This window comes from Aegilops tauschii, chromosome 3 (assembly GCF_002575655.3).
Source record: "Aegilops tauschii subsp. strangulata cultivar AL8/78 chromosome 3, Aet v6.0, whole genome shotgun sequence".
Classification (NCBI taxonomy): Eukaryota; Viridiplantae; Streptophyta; class Magnoliopsida; order Poales; family Poaceae; genus Aegilops; species Aegilops tauschii.
In genome coordinates, this window is record NC_053037.3 from 377,167,800 (window position 1) to 377,177,436 (window position 9,637).

Here is a 9,637-nt window from a genome sequence, read left to right on the forward strand (position 1 = left end):
GGCTCCAAAAGCAAAGATCTGGAAAAACATCTGTTCTGCCTACTAACATGGATGCTTCTCTTGGCACATTCAGTACAGACTGAAAGACAAATTTGTTTGTGAAGTCTACAATTCCTCTTGCAAATGTAAGTGGTTTCACCAACAACTAGAACCATGAGAATGAACCACACATGATGGAGGAACATCCACTGCAATATGATTTGGTCTTCTCTCGATCACACGGCGAGACTATTTTCGGAATACAAACTTTAACTTAGGCAAGATGATGCCCATTGTATAATCAGACCAAAGCAATGAAGCACCTAGTGTTGGCCAATAAATATTACAGTACTACTTTTCTACAGTCCATGAAGTGACTATCCAATCTTTCTGTGTCTATTTTCAAATGGCACTGCATGCAGTGACTATACTATTTTCTTGTGCAGTTCAACCAAAATTGCGGTTACTTTGTGTGTTTGCCAAATAGCAATGGGCAGACATCTCTGTCTGCACAAATATCAAGTAGCTAGTAAACATATACCCCACCTTGTATTTTCGGTTTAAACATGTCTCTTCCGCTTAGCATCTGTCATGTTTTGCACTGGACAATTTGATACAATCATGTTTTGCCTGGACAATTTCATACTGAATTGATTTGCTGGTTCAGAGCAGAAATAGTGCCTATTCTTCATCAGACCAAGGATATCCATGTTCGTAGTGATGGAAGAGGTGAAATCGATACAACCGAAATTGAGCATCCAATCATTGAATCCTGTCCTGCACCTCCAATGTAGGTCCACCCTGCCAATAAATTCACATGCAAACCACTAGTATTACTATCTAATGACAATACAAAAAGAGTAGCAAGATAGTACAAAACCATGTACCTTCGTAATGAACAGCTCATAGTGCCACCAACTGGATATAAACGTTTGGAAGAAAACATGCTGCTAATGTTGAACCAGTTGGACTTTTTGTGCAGTTCCACTAAAATCGAGCATCCCTGTTTGCATAGATATTGAAAGTGTGATTACTATAAAAGTGGCACTAGTTGAAGCATAGACTCACAAATATAAGAGTTCCAATTTCTTAATGGGAAAAGGTAGCAAGACTGTTTCTAACCACCTGTTTGAAGGAATAAATAAGGCAACAACGGCTGATGTCAGAAAGGCATATATAGTTCTTTCTGAAAGAATGATCGATTCCTGACCTTTCCTCTTCTTTTAAGCATATTTTGTGCAGTTCAACTATAATAAAATGCCATCACCGCCTTGACAATTCAGTGACATTGTACAAAAGGAAATGACTTAACATTACATCATGATGTCAGGTATGTAGTCGACAGACATTAGAGACAAATTTACAGACCTCCTCCGATAAGATAATGCACAATAATTTTAACAAAGGTGTGACTAGCTTTACCGGGATAATTTGAGTGAACTCTACACCCTCTGTTCCTTAATATAAGACATTTTCGCGGTTCAATTTAAAGTACCCAAACGTTTAGTATTTAGAAAAACAGGTAGTAGTTTTCTTGAGCACATATCTAGGAAAGCTTGCCACACTTTATATATGTCCATACGCTAATGCAACACCATTCAAAATTTCGAATACTACAAATATACACTAATCCAGTGGCTAGTGCAACTGTAGAGTAGTTATTTTATTACAGGGTACAATACAATGGTTTTACTGAACAGATTTCAGTAAACTCTAGCACTGGAAGATTTCTATAAGAATTAAAAATACAAAATGTAAAGGTAACACGTTTCAACATTGGTATACTAGCTGTGCATGAGCATTAAACCAAACACAAAAGTCTGAAGGTAACTGGCATTATTAACTAATGACAGTATAAAAAAATTGCAAACCATGTACCTCCAAGGTAAATATCATTTCGAACTCGGGGGGACCTTAAAAATTGCTATCCCAATCTTGATAATCGATCAAACATAAAAACTTGATCGAACGAATCAAGAGAACAACAGGAGGAGGAGGTGCCCACTCTTGACCTTTCCTCTTGTCTTCATAATTTTTTGTGCAGTTTAACCAAAATAAAATGACATCAGCGCCTTGGCATTTTGGTGACACTATACAAAACAATTAACTTATCACATGAAAGTGAGGTATGTAATCCATAAGCATTAACAGTGCAAAAATCTGAAGGTAGTAACAAGTTTCATCGTTGGTATACTGGCTGTGCAACAACATTAGAATGCCTTAGCTAAAAAATCTTTAATACATCCACAATCAATAGCTAACCCTGAAATAATCCAGTGACATTAAATGGCATTGCTTAAATTTATCAGTGGCATTAGACTGAGTGCGGCATTAGTTAAATGTGGCATCACTTTAGTAGTAGCATTGCTTGACTTGATTGCTGGCGTTATACTAACAGCAAAAAAGCGACAATAAGAGCATGGGAGGCCCATACGGACAGGCGCACCAGTACGATGTACCTCCACGGACGTATAGAGTGGTGAGGGAGGTATGGTTGCCCAGAGCAACAAATATCCAGGAAACATATGTGGATTACGTTCCATTTTTGTTCTGTTTAGCCACCTTTTTCCTATGTGAGGACAACAAAACGATCGACTTGGTCATTCTCTATTGCGTTGTCATGCCTTTCTACCCTTCTTCAACCAAGAGACACGAGACTCCTTCCTTAGCTACTAATTTTCCCCTTTTCAACCTAGATGTGGGTTCGATGCCTACTCTCTTGGACAGTACAGTTTCCCTTCCTTTCCTTATTCAACCCAGACATGGATTAGTCTGCATGAAGTAGGGTTTCCTTTAATGCTGCAAATTAAGGTTTTCGTCTGCGTGACCAGTAGAGCAGAGGATAGCAAATTGGGAAGATGGTGGAGTGGAAAAAGATCCACATGCAGCGACGTGGCAGATGGGGCAATAGAACAAGGGTATGGTTCGAAAAAAGGTAGCATACCTGAGGGTCGGCGGGAAGTGGCTTCGCTCGTGGTCGTCGTCCTCCGCACGCACTACGGTAGCGAGCTTGGGGACGGAGGCCATCCCGTGCGGGCGCTAGGTCTGAGAGGACGACCTTGTCGTCAGTGCGTGACCTCGCTCACCGACGACGAGTGCGTCAATGCTGCACATCCTTTTCTTCCCCGGCAGATCTGTGACCACCGGTGAGGAGGGAGAGAGAGGCCATCTTTTTTAGATCTGGAGAGAGGGTGATAGTGTGAGAAGCAAGTGGGCAGCCCTTAGCAAGAAAGCTCTAAAGCTCCAGCCTATATATCTTTTTTATACTACCAGTACTAGAGGTGGAGTAGTGGTAGAGTAGTTTATATTTTCTCTGCAAACAGTACCAGCTAGTCGTGCTTCAAAACTGAACGGCACGCCATTAAAAAAATAAAGGTCGATAACTAATGCGGCACCTCGGGCCAACGCGGCCAGATCGCTTTTTGCACGAGAAATTACACACCATGTTTCATTGACATGTGGTCCCGTTCCAACATGTCAGTGAGACGACGGCGAGTCCTTTTGTACAATTTCCGAAAGGACGTGTAGGCCGGGGCGCCTCTTCGTGTACCGTGGCAAACTGGCAACCGTCCACCGACTCTTCGCCTTTCCCTCTCGATTTGGAACTGCTGTTGCACGCTCTTCCTCCCTCCTCCATTTTCCTTCACCCTTCCTTCTGCCATTGTTCGATCGTCTTCTCCATGGAGGGAACAAGCGGGAAACCACCCCATTATTCTTGCCACGATCTGAAAGATGATGTGGTGGGGGAACTCATTGATCGGTGCGACGTCATCACCTCGGCTAGCATGGCAGGTTCTTTCAAGATCATTCTCGACTGAACTAATAACATCATTACAAGGAACCCAAGGGTCCAGGAGCGGTTTGATATCCCTTATCTTCTTTGCTATAAGCCTGTTCGCATGGGCGCAGACGACGGAGGCCTCGCCTTGTGCAAGTTGATGCCGCTTGATAACGATACGTGTGATGTCAAGATGCCATCGCTTCAGGGTAAGGCCTGGGCTGGCGCAAATGGAGATTGGGTTGTTTATATTGGGTACAATTGCGAGTGGGAACTTCTGAATGTGTACACTCGTCAGCGGATTCCACTTCCAAAAATCTCCGAGTGCCCTGAGGTTGAGCACACGGATGATCTACGTACATTCAAATACGATCATGGTGACTGTCGTCTATGGAAGATAGCAATTTCTCGAGTTCCCAACCACTCTTGGAATTACGAGAACTATCAAGTTGTTGCTATCTTCAACAAGCTTGTTGTCGTCGTTACTGATTCCACGGTTCGTCCATGGATATTGCTCAAAAATCAGTTTCTGTACACGGATGAGTACTGTGATGCAATTGAATACGAGGATCTTGTGTTTTCTGCCACCACTCGTGGCACTATTTTTGCATGGGATCCTCGTAGTTTCGGTACGTTTGTCTTCCATCGTAATTATAATTGTTTCAGCCACATGCATGCGGGTTAGCAAGTTTCCCTTTACTAATTAACCTTCTTCTTGTGTTTCCAAGGTCCTGTGAACATTCCACCACCTATACTTGAAAATTCTTATAACCAAGGGGGAGATGACGATGGTGATGATCACGAGCATGAGGATGAGCAGAACTTATATACTCAGTGGCGCCTGGCAACTAATTCCGATGGATCACCTCTTCTTGTCTGTATACAGTGCACTGTGATTGTTACTACTGAGGTAGCAGGTGTTGTATCCCATGGTTGCCCTCTCCGGACCTATTCCAACACCCGTTGCAGGGTATTCGGGATGGATACTAGTGTGCTAGTGCCAACACCTTCTCCCTGGTACAGTATTTGTAGTCTTGGAGCAAACTCGCTCTTCCTTGTACCAAACTATCCAATGATGGTTAAAGGCGATCCAGCTGCTGTTGACACAGCGTTACTACCATTTATGAGAAGCAACTGTATCTATACCTCGGACATTGTGATATAGTAGGCCGCTTCAGCCTGGATGATCAGTCCTGCGTTGCTCTTGATATTGAAAATAGTTGGCCCTTCCCAGAGCACCTATGGTTCAAAGCAAGCGTTTCCAACGCCGAGGATTGGTTGAGTTGAAGTTCATTTCATTGCTTGTTATTTGTTGTGTGACGAAAACTTTAGTATTTACTGGAATGTTTTGTTTGAAATAATCTATAATCCAACATGTATCATTGTTGTTGTTGTGTGTTGATGACTTGTTGTATGTAATGAATAGTACATTTGCTAATGCGTGTCATAGACTCAATTTATGAATGGTTTTTGAGTCACTTCTTGGAGTATGAGTACCGTAGTAGTATAGCCAGCATCCGGTTAGTATATGCAGTTGCTACATCACATAGAGCCAACCTAAATTTGGAGTACCAGATCTGAGATGCCACGTGTACCAGATGAATGACTCCAAGTTCGACCACCGTGATGCTAGGTGCGAGCCGAGGAACACTATTGGAGAGACCCCCCTCATAATTTTCCTACATTGGTCGTTTGATTCATAGGATAGAATGCTATAGGATTTTTTCCTATGTAATCATGTTTTAATTGGCAATCTAGCATCCACTCCAACTTTTGTTTCACTTCCTTTGATCCTACGAAGAGAGTACTTGCTCTAAATGATGTGCCGCTGCAAGAGCCACCTATATTAATTAACCATGTTCTAAAAAGGTGGACCAGCTTTCGGTGTAGTAGTACTGTACTAGGTTAGTAGGTGACCTTGCGCTTGGCTCTTCTCCTCTTCCGGAAGTCGAACAATAATGATGGTACTGTACTACTTCTGGCAATCTGACACCAAATGAACTGCTGCACGTCCACCGCTTGTAAGCAAAAGTTTCTCCTCATGCTGCAAGCCACCGCGCACGCGTTGGCGAGGGAGAAGGCGTAGTAAGCAAGCTTCTCGTCGTTTTGCGAGTTGTAACATCCCAAATTTTGAATTTGGAATGTTATACATTAGACCATCATTGCATAGCATATTTTATTGCATTTTGGCAAATCCTCGAAATCTTAAGCAACTCAAGGACCCTAGGAGAGAGTTGGGGATTTTCCCGGTTTTCATATTTGATTTTTTTATCAAATAATGAAACAAGGATTTTTGGTTTTAATTATTTTTCTCTCCGAAAAATATTTCGTATTAAAATAAATGAGAGGAGAAAATATGACTTCTCCAAAATAATTGAAATATTGGAGGAAAAATATTAAAATCAAATATTGGATTTTATTCGGATTTTAGTTGCAATTTTAATTGCATTAGAAAAATTGCACGTTTTCAAAACTGCATTTTGGGCCAAGAAAATGTTCATCTCGTTCTAATTATTTTAATTAGACGGTGAAAATTTGTTTTGGCATTTTTGGATTTATATTTATTTTTCTATGATTTTTTTTAGATTTGGCGAATTTTTTTTAACTCGCGAAGCGCGCCGACTGGGCCGAAATCCAGCCGACGGCCCAGCCCAGCCCCGTGCCTTGTCTCCCTCCTGGAGACCGAGACGGAGACCGCCGCCGCCCCGAGTCCCGCTCGTCGCCGCCGCCCCTTGCCCCTTCCCCAAGGCAACACCCCCCTCCTTAAATACTCTCCCCCGCCGCCCCTCTCCTCACCCCGCCCCGACCCGAAGCCGCCCCGCCGCCGAGAGGACCCGCCGGAGCAGGAACCCGACGCCGCCGCCTCGGGAAGCCCCGTACGCCGCCGCCCTCGTCGCCCCTCGCCGCCCCCGATGACGCCCGAGCCCGCCGCCCTCGCCGCCCTCTCCCGAACCCGCCGGAGCCCTGTCCCGACCCCACCGGAGTTCCGCCGGACCGAGGTAGCCGAGCCGCCGCCGCCGTGCCGTTTTTTTTAAACCGTTCGGGCTTTTTTTTCGAAACCCTAGATTATTTTTTAAATAGATCGGTTTATTTTTTTCTCTTCGGTTTAGTTAGTTAGAGAATGTTCACCGATCCGTTCCTTTTAACGAACGTTTTCGTCGGTTTGTCGCAGCTAACGAACGTCCGTTCGTTTAACTGTTCGTCAGTTTTCTTTTTCGTCGGATTTTCCGCGATTATTCCAGATCGCGATTTCTGATCAGATTTTCGTTCTGGTTTATCTTTTAGCTCGTTTATCGGAATCAGGCGATTCAAGCGCCTAGAGTTTCGTCTCGAAATTCTCTTTCTGTTTAACCTATTCAAACAAGTTTTTGCTACTGTAAAATGTGACTTAGATCCAGATTAGTAAACGAAGCTTGTTTCTTTCGCCGTTTGACTTTCGTTGCTTCGTTTGATTCGATTCTTTTTGCAAACTGGAGTTCTTAAGTTGAACTTTCTGTTTAGATCTTTATTTGAGTTTTACCTATGCAATAGATGAGTGCTTATTGTATGCTTGTTTGTTTGCGATAGAGTACCCGGAGTGCGCCGCTTGCTACTTCGAATCTCCAAGTTTCACGGATCATCAGCAAGGCAAGTAACACTTTGATCATACCTCTTTTACTACCCAGTTTTATTGCATTAGACGAATCCTCAAACATTGCATGATTAGGATCTAATTAAATTGTGGGTATTGGGAAGTAGATGAGGTAGTACCTATTGCCCTGTTTATTATCAAACTTTGGGAGTTACTTCTACGTTTGCTCATATTGCTATGCTATGCTAGTAGACGTGGATTGGGTTTGAGTGTTACCATGACAGATGTGAGATTGTTAATTAACGGTTAACCTTAAGGTGGCAACTAAAACTCACATCTGGGTGGATTGAGGTACCTGGGTATTCCAGGATTGCCTGTTTTTCTTTTGGACCGCCACCCAGGTTCAAAGGGATCATGAGATTATTCATGCTAGAAACTTCCGTGTGCAGCCGCAAGCTATTATGAGCTCTAGCATAGTTGAGTAGGTTGTCTGAGCTCTTGAATAGGTAGACTAGCAGATGTAGGGGATGTAGGTGGTACTGTCTACCCGGAGTAGAGAGTTAACGCTTCTGAAAGACTGTGTCTCGGTCATCCGTTTCTCAAACACCATGAAGTGCGAGAATCCCAACGGAGGAGATCGAGTCTTGTGGGGAAAAGTGCACAAACCTCTGCAGAGTGTATAAACTAATCATGGTTAGCCGTGTCCCCGGTTATGGACATCTTGAGTATCTAGTACTTGGATTATCATGTGAATCTCATCATGTTACTTTAATTAATTTTGTTGGGTTAATGATGATACTTAATTGGGATTGAGAATGCTGTCAACCATTCTCAATGTTTAACAACCACCATGATAGTTTAATAAAATTTATTCCTTTGCGGTAGGGAAAAATTGGCTTTTTGCAAAACTGTAACCATAGAGCCTTCTACCAGCCATATATGCATGTAGTATAGCATTATTATGTTCATTACTCTCTATGTGTTACATTGCCAGCATATTCCATGTGCTGACCCGTTTTCGGGCTGCAACGTTTCATGTTGCAGACTTTTCAGACGACGAGTAAGGTGCCTTAGGTCGTGGTCTTATACTCAGTGATGCCGTTGGAGTTGATGGACTCACTTATCTTCCAAGTCTTCCGCTGTTATCGTTTTTAGATGGCCTTAAGCCATATTTGTCATACTTATTTCTCTCTTGAGATACTCGTTGTAATAAGTGTGTGATTGCTACTCTATTATAAATCCTCCATTTGTACTGTGCGTGTCAGCATTACTAATCCAGGGATGACACTCGTGCACGGTAGATCAGACTGTTTGAGGTCTGGTCGCTACACGAGTTGACGGGACACATCAAAGTTACGTATTTAATAGTACTCTCTTCAAAAAGGGCTGGCCATGTCCATGGCTACCATCCCGTGCTCTGTCATTGAGTATGTGCACTATTCACATGCCATCGAGGAGAAAAAATATTGCATAGTACTAGGTGCCATCGAAGTGCGCGACTCACTTACGCACTACATATCTCCATTTTCTTGCATGACACGCCACCTTGATGCTAGATGTCCCGCGTGTCATGGAGGCATATAGTATGATTTTGTAAAATGGAGGCATATAGATGTCCTACGTGTCAGCAACAGGATGAACAAAGCTCATGTCTTAAACGAAAGAGTGGAAGAACATAGATTCCCGACGACCGAGAAGGAGCTACAAACCTCGGGGTGGAGCGTCTGCACTCGTCATATTTTATATTATTTAGCGATATAAAATCGACCAAATCTCTCCACGTTCCTATACCATTCTATAGTATGAGAATAACTCTGAACGTAAGCCATTGGTTCACTCTATCCAATGGTCATAGTTGGAAAATCCAAACAAAACCAAGCATTGGATCAACTCTTTTTTCGAGATCAACTCTATTAGCACTTAGATTGTTGCCGCCTGCCCACCTAGCCCACCTATATATCCGCTCACGTGTGATGACCATAGGAGCTATCCACTCAGATTGTATGTTAAAAAAATAAAGGTCGATAACTAATGTGGCACCTCGGGCCAACGCGGCCAGATCGCATTTTGCATGAGAAATTACACACCATGTTGCGTTGACATGTGGTCCCGTTCCAACATGTCAGTGAGACAACGACGAGTCCTTTTGTACAATTTCCGAAAGGACGTGTAGGACGGGGCGCCTCTTCATGTACCGTGGCAAACTAGCAACCGTCCACCGACTCTTCGCCTTTCCCTCTCGATTTGGAACTGTTGTCGCACGCTCTTCCTCCCTCCTCCATTTGCCTTCACCCTTCCTTCTGCCATTG